At 36.5% G+C, this 12,165-nt stretch overlaps 1 protein-coding gene and 1 non-coding gene across 10 annotated transcripts in view; one reads left to right on the top strand and one right to left on the bottom strand.

Moving 5' to 3' along the window:
• The window catches only part of Magi2 (membrane associated guanylate kinase, WW and PDZ domain containing 2), a 1,485,406-nt gene that overhangs the window by 1,185,007 nt on the left and 288,234 nt on the right, over positions 1-12,165 (bottom strand). The window lies entirely within an intron of this gene.
• Positions 4,279-4,381, top strand: Gm25335. The gene has a single exon (XR_003956061.1). It is a non-coding gene; the product is annotated as a U6 spliceosomal RNA (small nuclear RNA).

The raw sequence follows: 12,165 nt of genomic DNA, 5'->3' as shown, positions 1-12,165 counted from the left end.
GATTTGGTATGCTTAAAAGAAGACTATTTCATAATGTTGTCAAATCTCACACAGTATCACTGACACCATTCTTTGCTAAAATCATCATCTAACTGCAAATCTTTTGGATGTGTTACATTTAAGTGATCACAGACTTATTCTGATCCCTGCTCTCCTCTACACCCACCGTCAGCAAAGACAGAGTTCATTCCCTCTCTGTGTGGTTTAGGTCCAGGGTATCATTTAGGGACAGATTTGCAATACTGTTTGATCTTTTCCTCTGCCCAATCTTTTATTCTATTCTGAAAATATTAAACCACAGAAGCAAGCGAAAGCACCTTCATAGTGTGACAGAAATGTCCAGAAAGTTAATCACTTTGTAAAGTGTTAAATATCAAGCAGTTCATATGCACGTATTTTAAACATTTGTTTTTTAAACTTTTGTGTGGAAGAAGATATACTTGAATATTTGTGCCTGATCAAAGTTAACTTAAAGGAAGCAACGTGGAGGGGGAAACTTTGATTTAGTTTATATTAAGGTTGAAATTTATAATAAGCTAGCTAGTTTGTTGGTAAATCTTAAAGGGTTTATGCATAGAAATATATGTATACATGTTTTGCAGAAAGAAATCCGTGAGTCCTGAGTGGCTACCTTTTCTCCCTTCCTGAGTCAGGACACTGTCTTATTTGGACCCTTGATGTCTACTTCTCCACAGAGTGTTATCTTAGTATCTGTAGCTATTAGGACACAGGCATCTCCTCAGTACTTGGTGATGGCCTAATTGTTTAGTTTTATGGAGTTTCATTAGTTTACTCCTTGATCAGTGAGTACTAGAATTATTTTCTCAGGAAAGTCTCTCTATGTGATTTCATTTAAGTATTTGGTAAAAATTTAAATATTTTGCCAAATGTCTAAATGAAATTAAGAGATAGAGATTTCAAAAGACTATGCATATTTTGAAAATCTCAGTCAGAATCCCACCTAGGGAGTAGAGACACCCAAAATCTGGATACTGGAGATTCTGATTGTCAGGGGCACATTAATGGTTAATGGCTTTCCCATTCAGGAAATTTCCCTGCCTCCCAGGATAGCTTTTCCTATGGATCAGCCTCTGGCCAACATCTGTGTGAGGAAGGATCTAAAAGGTCCAAGCCTGTGTTTTCTACCGAGACAACTGTTGGCTGTGCAGGGCGCAGGCTTCATTATATGTTTCAGAATTTTGGGGCAGATTCATCTCTACTCTCAGTTCTGCTTGTGTGGGCAGCTCCCTGCCATTCTCAGTTCCCTATGGCTGTTTTCCAAGAGCACATTCCCTAACATTTCTAGAGGACGTGCTCTCTCTCATATTAAAGCTTCAGAGTGGGCCATTTACATCCAGGTGATTAAATAGATTTAGTCTGAAGTAAGCAAGACTGAGGTTGACCTGATTACAGAGTTGGTGATTTTAGTCAGCATTTTAAACGTGTTGATATTTTGATCTTATTTTTGAAAACACATGTGTTATTTTGTTATTTTAGTTTAGTCTTTCATTGTGTGTTACTGAGGATTAATTTATTCAATGAAACTCAGCATTCTAGTGAACAGGTAAACCATGACTGGTACTATCATGTAACAATAATAGTCACAAAGTCCAAAAGGCTTACATTACACACACACACACACACACACACACACACACACACACACACACACAGAGGGATGACAAATTTCTTTGTGTGTTCTTGTCAAACAATGTATACACATTTCTTATGTCTTGGCACTTTTTATGGTTTTAGGGATTGAACCTGGGACCTTTTGCATACTAGCCAAGCACTCTGCCACTGAGCCATACTTCCAGCCCTCCACATTTTAAAAATTGTGATTCTAAGCATATTTTCTTTTTTTTTTTATTAGATATCTTCTTTATATACATTTCAAATGCCATCCCAAAAGTTCCCTATACCCTCACTCCACCCTGCTCCCCTACCCACCCACTCCTGCTTCTTGGCCCTGGCATTCCCCTGTATTGGAGCATATAAAGCTTGAAATACCAAGGGGCCTCTCTTCCCAGTGACTAAGCTTATTTTCAAAGCATATATTTTTAGAATATTTTTCCCACTCTGCAGTAGCATTTTAATTTTCTTAAGAATGCTTTCAAAGGAGTCTCACATTATTTCTAAAAACAAACAAACAAACAAACAAAAGAGAACAAACAAGAAAACTAAAATATTTTACCTGCCTGATTTCTGTAGCACTATTCAAGGTACAGGCAAGATAGAAGAAATTCCTGTGATTGCTGAAGGATGAGTTAATACATAAGTTGGCATGTAAAGACACTCTAGCACTACCTATACCTTTAAAAGAAGGGTTATTTTGTGTTTTGTAACAAGAGGGATAACCTTGGAGCACAGAATCTTATGCTAAGTAAGCCAGGTGCAACAGAACATTTAGTTGTAGAATATAAAGAAGGTAAACACCCCCAAGGAGAGAGAGAGGGGACAGTGTTTACCAGAGATAGGAGGTGAGAGAAGGGGAAACAGAAAGACACAAGCTAAAGAGCACCAGGGTTCAGTAAGCAGGGATAAGTCCACAACCTCTATTACCCAGGAGGTAACCACAGTTAATAACAATGAACTGTGCATTCCAAAACTGGCAAAAGAATATATTTAGTTTCAGATTGGAAAAGCTTACCTGAGGTGATAGACATGCTAGTTAGCTTGATATAAATATTTTCAATATATGCATAGGATGAAAGCATCACATTATACCCTGTGGAATTTATGGAGTGAATATTTTGTCACTTAATTTAAAATTTAAAAGTATCTAAAACGTTGACTTAGATTTTTCATTATGCTAACTACACAGCTATCTACTGTCACTGAGAGTAAGCATAAAAACATACAAAATAACTCTGACTTTTGGTGAAATGACCTCTAAGAGACAAACAACACAACTTATTTGTCTCACACGAGTTTATTCCAATGGTCATAAAACAAAAGATGTTTTATTTTTAGTCTTTCACAAACTGAAGTGAACATTAACCACATGTTGACTACACTTTTGTTAAGATACTTTTGCTACAGCTGAGGTGACAGATCAGGTGGCCTTTGTTCTTTCTTTCCTTTGTCGTTGTGTTTTTGCTTTATCTTTCAACAGAAGTGAAACTTGATCTGATATATGTTGGAGACCCAAGTGAAAATTCAAAATATCTTATCCCAGATACATATCATGTTTGAAAAGTAAAAAACATGGTAATAAAGTTAATAGAATCTATCAAGAAAGAATATAGCCATGATGAAGAGACAATATTTAGAGGCCTGGCAGCTCATGAAAGGAGAATGATCTTGGTTTGTCCAGCCATGCAGATGTTGCTGAATTCAAGTTTGGGCCCAGCCTTGCTGATGAGTAATTAGAAAAAGTCTTACTGTCTCTCTGCTTTTCTGAGTAGAGAATCTTAGAAATTAATTCTGTGGAGGAATGATGAAATCAAAAGATTCTAACATTTCCAGAAGGAGACGGCTTTTTGGATTCCAACAAAGTCCACTGGCTTCCATTCAGATGAATGCAATTTCATATTCCCATTTGAGAATAACTATGAGACAAGATTAGTTTTAAAAGTGTTTATTTTAAAAAATTTCCAACATATTGAAGAGAGTGATTGAAACATGTAGCTGTGCTTTCAACAGGAGATTATGATGGTAGCAAGGGATGCCTGGACCACGGCAGGCCACTGCTGCCAGCACCACCTTCCTTTACAACAGAGTTGGGTACCAAATCTGAGATATTTTTAGCTAACAACAGACTATTATATAGCTAGTACCCAATGATGCTTTCTAAAGGAATCAAATAATTGATAAATGAGTCATTCTCCATTAATCCAATTCATTGAGGCTTCCAGAAACAATAATCTTCCTGTGAGAAAATATGAATATTATATATGGTAAACATGATAATGGAAAATTATTCAGAAAACTCTATCCCATGGAATCACATTCAAGGGTCAAGACCTCAAAGACAATCTAGGCTTCTTTTCTGAATTCTTGCTAAACAAGATAGAATCATGCTAACAGAACCTCTTAAAGGGAGCAAAGAGCAGGGAACACTGCTGTGTGCTCATTGCTGGTGAAATTAAAATGATCAGGGCTGAGTTCCCTGTGAGATCTGCCTGCTTAGAAATCAGTATGCACCTGAAGACACTTTGCATGCATGAGCTGAAAGTCTTGAAAGTATGCCATTCTGTAGAAAGGCTAGATCGAAATCAATGCGATTTAATCTCTTTTGGTCGTGAATATCATGTCTTAAAAAATTCTCTGCAGAGCCTACTTCAGCAGCACATATAAGAAGAGTGGAATGGTGCTGAGAAGGTTAGCATAGCCTCTGTACAAAGATAAAATGAAAATTTGTGAAGTTCCATCTATTGTGGCCACCAGAAGTTCCCAACTCAGGTGGAGAGCCCCCTGCTCAACCACAGGCTACACAGGCCAGAAGACTAGAGAGGAAACAGAAACCAAGGAATAAAATTCCCACCCAAGAAAGTCATACCCAGAAATGGACACCGAGACCAATAATGAGACCGTACTAAGATGTCCAGATGCCAGCGAAGAACAAAACAATAGCGAGGGCAATATATCGCCAACAGAGCCCAGAAATCCAACCATAGCAAGTCTTCAGTATTCCAGAATCACTGGAGCAGCAGAAGACCTTAAAATCAACTCTATGACGCTGATAACATTCAAAAAGAACAAATGAATAAATCTGTTAAAAAAAAAAAATCAAAGAAAGGCCAGGCATGGCGGAACAGGCTTTTAATTCCATCCCTCAGGAGGGAAAAGCAGGCTGATCTCTGGGAGTTCAAGGCCAGTCTGCTCAACAGAGAGATTTCCAGCTCTGCAAGGGCTACACAGAGAAACCCTGTCTCAAACAAACAAACAAAACCCCAAACAAACAACATCAACAACAAAAACCAAAATAAAAAACCAAAAATATCCCAAACAAACAAAAACAAAGAAAGTAAAGCAACAAAAGCAACCCCCACAAAACAACAACAAAAACAAATTTTAAAAGCCCCAAAAAGGAAAGGAAAAACAAAATCTTGAAGGAAATGAATAAAGCTTTCAGAGAAATTTAGAAAAACAAACAGTTGAAAGAAATGACTATAAATATTTAAGACCTGAAAATAGAAATTGTAGTAATAACGATAATACAAACTAAGGGAATTCTGGAGACAGAATATCTAGAGATCTGAACAAGAATTATAGATGCAAGCGTCACCTATGGAATACAAAAGATGAAAGAATCTCAGGCACTGAAGAATATTTGCTATAAGAATAGACACACTGGTCAAAGAAAATGTTAAATCTGAAAATTGCTGACACAAAACATCCAGGACATCTGGGACACTATTAAAAGACCAAGTCTAAGAATAATAGGAAGGAGAATAATCACTGCTCAAAGGCCCAGAAAACATTTACAACAAAATCACAGAAGGCAATTATTCTAACCTAAAGAAAGAGATAGCTATCAAGGTATATGAAGCTTACAGAATACCAGAGATTGGAACAGAAAAGAAAGTCTCCTTAACTCATAATAAGTATATAGAACCAAGAAGGAACATTAAAGCAGCTAGGAGAACAGATGGAGTAACATGTAAAGGTAGACCTATAAGCACTACACTCTGCTTCTCAGCTGAGACTCTAAGAGTCAGAACAACCAGCACAGATGTCCTGCAGACTCTAAGAGAGTGTATGGTATCTATCTGAGTCCACTGACACTGAGAAATAATAAGGACCGAAGACTGTCAATTGCTGTTATGTTGTTGTTGTTTTGATGATGATGGTGGTGGTGGTGTGTTTGTGTGTGTGTGTGTGCATTTCCTGTCTTTTGATTTTCCTGGTATAAGATTATTTAGTACCTTTTTATGTCAATTGATACAGATTCCAGCCCAAACTACAATACACAGAAAACCTTCAATTATTATAGATGGAAAAAAATAAGGTATTACATGATAAAGTCAAATTCGTAGAATATATATCTACAAATCCAGCCAGTAGAAAGAAAGCTCCAACTTAAGAAAACCTACACATGTGAAAACACAGAAAATAATCTCACACCAGCAAAACCAAAAGAAGGGAAACACATACAGCCCCCTGACTTCATGACTGACTCAGTATGCAGAACTTAAGGGTGCAGGCCAGGATTCTGGTCGTACATCATATCATGATGGGAAAAGTGGGAAGGAATAGATCTTAAATATTAAACCATCCTTGCATTTATAAAAGTTAAAAGAAAGAGAAACCCCATTTTATCATTACTATTAATAGACTGCTAGTTTCTCAGATTTCAATCATTAATTAAAATCTTAACATCTGTCATGTCTACCTATCTGTCACCTATAAGAAATGAATTTTGGTATATTCTCCTGAAGAACCACTCCTTGGCAAACCTTAGCGAGTATGGACAACTATTGTGCTGTGAGGTACTGTGGTCCAAAAATGTTAAACTAAGTTATTAAGGCAACAGGTTCACTGGTTCTTATCTCAAGAACTGACTAGGAATGTAGATGTCTATCATAGTTTTAGAAATGCTATTCAGTCCAGTTTTAAAGCATCCATCTTGAACATTAATTAGTTTTAGTAAAGTCCAGGATTTTTAAAAAACCTTTCTGAAAGGTCTTCATTCTCTGCAAAATGCAACTAAAACTTAGCCTTCTGTTATTAGTCTGGTAATAAGGTTTCGATTTAGCTCTTTTTCTGCTTGTGTTTTACGTCCTCTAACCCTTGCTACTCAAGGAAGAACATTTAATTGACATTACTGACATTGTCTGCGAGCTTATTAAAGCAATGGGATTTCAGGCCCCATTCTACATCTACTAAAGCAGAAATCTCCATTTTATTCAAGAGCCCCAATAGATGATATGCATATTACAAGAAGCTAGTCTCTAGGACAGCATGTCATATGACAGCTACCCACTGTTGTCAACCTGAAGTCCAACTATTACAATCTGCCAATTGTATCTCTCACTAACTGTCTGGATATGTAGGCCATTATGAATTTTATTTTTACATTATATTTCAACTAGTTATATACTAATGTAAGAAATTACTGATTTAAAATTAACTTACTGAGATGCTTTATTTAGCTCACAGAATTGATTTGAACACAACTACTTTTCCTAAAGCATATTAACGTAATTTCTACACAAAGAAATTATGTCTTCTTATAAATTGTTTTCTGAGGGCATGTTTGTATGTACTATCTTTATTTTATACTTTGAGGTAATTAGTATAGCAGACTTATTAAGCCTATTTCTAGATATCTTAATACTTTTGAAGGGATAATTCCTGTATGAATTTTGAATGTTCACAACAAAGAAATGCTTGATAAACATCAGTTGAGTGTGTGTGTGTGTGTGTGTGTGTGTGTGTGTGTGTGTGTGTGTGTGTGTGTATGTATGGTCTAGAATGGTGACTAGAAAGAGACAGAAACAGAGCCACCATGCTAGAAGTCCCAGTCCTTATTGAAACAATCATTGTGTTTCAGTAAATACCAATGCATTACAAGAATACATGATTGTGTTTTGAATTTTGTAAGAGGTATGTCTAAAACATACTTGAATTCCATGTGCCAAACCTTTACTTGTGGTGATGATATTTTTGCTATGGGACCTGACCCATATTTTCAAATTAACAGCATAGTGTAATACAGTCAACATTTTAGGCAATTTTAAAGAGTGGGTTATTTGCAATATTAACTCCAATAGTTATGTGACTCAATGAAGTGACTCATCAGCTGGTCCTGAAGAAGGGCTATTCCATTCTCTGTAGATGCCTCCTCTCTGCCAACACTATCCTTAGCATCCTTACTGCTTATCAGGAGAAGCAGCCACAAGCACCCTTTCCATAGTGTCCCATTTAATCATGACCACTCCCCCTGACAATTAAGTCTTACTATATATTCAGTAAGAAATTAATTAAAATGAATTTGCTGTCCATTCCTTGTCCTGAAAATGTGGTATGATATTTAACCATTCTTCCAGACTGTGCCATTCATTGCATTAACAAAGTCTATCCATTTATGGCCTCCACAAATCTTATGTATTTTCAAGTTGGACAAAGAAGCACTGTTCTTGGTTCCTAAACTGTAATGTCCTGTCCTGTCTTTTCTTTTAGAAGGTTGTAAAAATGTGTTATACTTTGTCTCCTGCTGCTAATAGTGTGCCCATCTGTTCTGCAATAAATCAGGTGTTTTAGTGTCCCCTGCTTACAGACAAAGATGCCACCAGATTCCATAATATGGACTGAAACAGAATGACACAAATATTGAACTACACAGAATTGTTGTCTCACCTTTTACTAAGGATTTTAATTCAAAGTCTCTGGGACATAAACAAGTTTTAATAGGGACAGCATCAATGCAGCACACATCGGATGTCTTTAAGCCCTAGTACTAAAATGTTCACAAAGTATTGGTGTTTTCTACAAACAACAAAGCTCATCACTTTCTAAGCAGTTGTTTCAATGAAAAGCAACAGTAATCAGTGGCCTCAAACTAAAGATTCTATGTTTATATCAAAGCTTGACTGTATTGATTAATTTTAATCTGTGGTTAATTGTTTTAAATTTTTCATTCGTTTACTTTTTTTCTCCCTGAGAGCGACCTTGTAAGGATTATTGTGCTTGTACATTTCCAGGTATTGGAGAATGCTTACAAAGGTGAGATAGAAAAATCTACCTCTGCCCTCATAGAGTAGGAGGGACAGTGGAAACACATCTAAGGTAGGGTTTCCTTGTAAAACACAACCTATTGCAGGTGATTATGGCAGGATGTGGGTGGACTTCCAATGCATGCATTTCCCTAGAGACTCAGTCCCAGGAAGGCTTTATTTAAATGTTCTGGTAAAAACACCTTGAGTTATTAATTGTGTTTTTGAATTTATGGTTTGTAATTTTAAATGACGTGGGGCAATGCACCATGGGCATAAGATGAGAAGAAAAGTCTCACGTGGGTATGCGTAAGCTCTCTTGTGCTACCCCACTGACATATAGTGATGCCTCATGAAAACACAACTTTAGTAATCCCAAGGAGTGTGGGAGTTTAGCAGGAGCAAGTATAGTATAGCATAGCATAGTATATAGTATATATAGTGTATTGTATATAGTATAGTGTATTGCATATAGTGTATAGTGTGTGGTACATGGTATATAGTATATAGTACATTACAGTATAGGTATAGTATAAGTATAGATAACTTAACTACTATCACTATGCCAGAGTAAGTAGGAAAGTGCATGGTCCAGACAAGTTATATTTTCTATATGAAACAAATGTGTTTAAAAGAAGAAAGAATAATGACACCCAAGGGAACCTGGCCATCCCAGTAACCTTCTCATCGACTTTGTCGGTCACAAAAGCTCCCTTCGGGAGCCAGCCAGTCACTTTTGCTTTTTATAAGAAAAGGAAGAATGAAATCCAGAGCTGTTTTTCCCTTTGGATTTCAGTCACTGTAGCAAAGCAAAGATAAAGACTGTTGGAAGACGAATGTGCATGAAGAACTGCTGGAAGATGCATGTGTATAAAACTCCATTGTTCTGAAAAAAATAAAAGTCATAGAGGATTCATACACCACATTCCAAGCTGTAATTGTAGTGATTCTACATATGTGTCAAATGTTCCTATGTATGCAATTAAAGCTGACAGTATATAAAGGAAAGATGAATGGGAAAGGAAAGATGATCTGTCTTTAGAATTAGTATTATTATTGTTGATTTGTTACTCAGGGTGGCATTAAATAACATGTAAAGACAGTCTGCAATGTTAAGAACACAGAGCTTGTGTGTAATCCTCTTTGAGATCCCTACCCTCATCCTGCTTTTTAAAAAACAGCTGCCACATTTTTTTTTCATGGAAAAAAATTATACAGTTGCGCTTGGTTATGTTGTTATATTAGAGGTTTATCATTTGTGTATAGACTATATTTTCTAATATACAAACATCTTGGGGTTTGCATTTCAATAAAATGGGACTGTATCCTTATTCTGAAGATATAACTAGTTTGCTTTCTTTTCTCTTCCTTTCTTTACTTCCTCCCTCCATCCCTGTCTCCTTGTCTCCAGTCTGTCTCCCTGTCTCCACTCTGTCTCCCTCCCTCCTGTCTCCCTTCCTCCCTCCCTCTGTCCCTGTCTCCCTGCGTCCATCTCTCTCTGTCTGTCTCTCTCTCCGTCTCTCTTTCTCTCTCTGTCTCTGTTTCTCTGTTTCTCTGTCTCTATCTCTGTTCCCTGTAGTCTTCATAGGGAGGAATTGGGAAAAGGGCTCTGACAAGCCATCAGAAATAAGCCTCCCTCCTTAATTGATCAAGTCAAACTGTATTTTTTTTTCTTTTAGGACCAAGTGCTCTACTTAGCACACTCATCTTGTTAAAGGTCATTTCTTAAGTGATGTTCAGATGGTTGGAAAGTTGAAGTGACCTCCCCCAAATGAGTCATTTGTTCTTCTCTGGCTGACAACATAGGCTTCAAATGGATCTATCACATTTGTTACTGAAAAAAAAAATAAAAGAAAAACATTGCATTTAAAAAAGTACTAAACTTTTTTTCTGGGGCATTATGGTTTTACTTTTTCATTCAGCAATTATAAGAAACACTAAAATGCTACTGGATCCTGCCATGCTGCTAAAGGCTGACCAACAGAGGCATACCCAGAGCCTGGTCTTCTACCATGGATCCCCACCCCTCTTTCACAAAGTTGTGAGAACAAATCATGTTATATAGTGATTATTTTCAAAAGCAACAATAAATGCAAAAACTGTTTCAGCTTGGTGTGAGTGGCACACTTGAATGTACATGTAGGTTATTGAAAAGATGAAGAGCTCGTTCCAATGAGAATAGACTACATCTGTATCTTGATTAAGTTTGACCTAGAACTTCTACCCCAGTGGTTGCACCCATATTCTACCATGCTTAAAGATTGTCTGAAATCCACTTAATATTTTCTAATAAAGAAAAACTGTAGAATTTAAATGAGATATCTAGATTCTGGCATTTTGCTGATTGAATAAGATATGCTAGGGAGTAGAATATATAAAGGGATAATATTTCTCTTAAATTTTCAGTTTTAGGAAAAAGAATATCACCATGCTATTGGTGACTATTTACTGTGGTGATGGTTTTGAGGATTAATGGGAACAATTGAGTTACTTTAAATGAGGTGCTGATGAGAAATGCCATTCTGAACTCAGTTCATGCCACAAACCAAGATGAAGGTGTAGTTTAAGCAAATGCGTTAAAAGTTCATTCAAGAGAACCTTTTGACATTAACAACAATTAGATCAAATACTAAAAGGCCATTGGACCTATAACCTCTTTTGTCCCTTACTAATCATTTTATGATTCAATTATTACTTTTCCTGAAAACATAATATTAGCAATTGGCAGTCAGATTTACTATCATTGCCTTAGTAGACACAAGATGTGGTCACCAATGAATCAAAAATAATGGGCCAGGAAAATGTGAAATAGTTTTCTTTGTTTTACTATGGGTTGGGTCACTCAGAATGATTGTCATAACAATCAAAACACATGAATTATGTTAACATATTATAATAAATTAATTTTGAACACCACAATGTAACAAAGTTCCATGCACTGCTTGTGCAGTTGAGCAGGTGTTCTTAACTTGTGTGGAGCCAGGAGAGCTATGTTGACACATGGAAACAGCACTGCAAACACCTGGATATCTGTGATGTGCCTTTCACCCAGTGATATTTGAATGACAGCTAACTGCTATGGCACACAACACAGGGCGCACTGACTCCTTTTCACAGTTATTTGACCATAGTAAGAGAAAGCTTAAAAATGTATACAATAGAAAAAATACAAGACTGGATAGTGTAAACACGATGCTTGTGTGATTTTTTTAATTAAAGCAATCAATTTATTTTCTTGTTTCTTATAGAAGATTAAAGTGCTTCATTCAGCAACACAAAGTCCAGTAAAAATAGCTTACTTTCTCTGTTCCTTTCTCTTCCAAGCCCAGAAATGGAGGGTCCATTTGTCCTTTTATTAAACAGCTAATGATCATACTCAGATCTCTAGTGCTGTAGCTCTGTGTTCCATGTATTCAATTCTATTTCCTATCTGGAAATTTCTCCTATTAAACTCTTTCTTCAAAAAGTGTATTAAATAAATACATCTTTCGTCCTCGGTTAGCAC

The sequence above is a fragment of the Mus musculus genome, chromosome 5 (genome assembly GCF_000001635.26).
Source record: "Mus musculus strain C57BL/6J chromosome 5, GRCm38.p6 C57BL/6J".
Lineage (NCBI taxonomy): Eukaryota > Metazoa > Chordata > Mammalia > Rodentia > Muridae > Mus > Mus musculus.
Note: the sequence above shows the minus strand (reverse complement) of the source record. Positions and strands in the feature narration are given on the sequence as shown.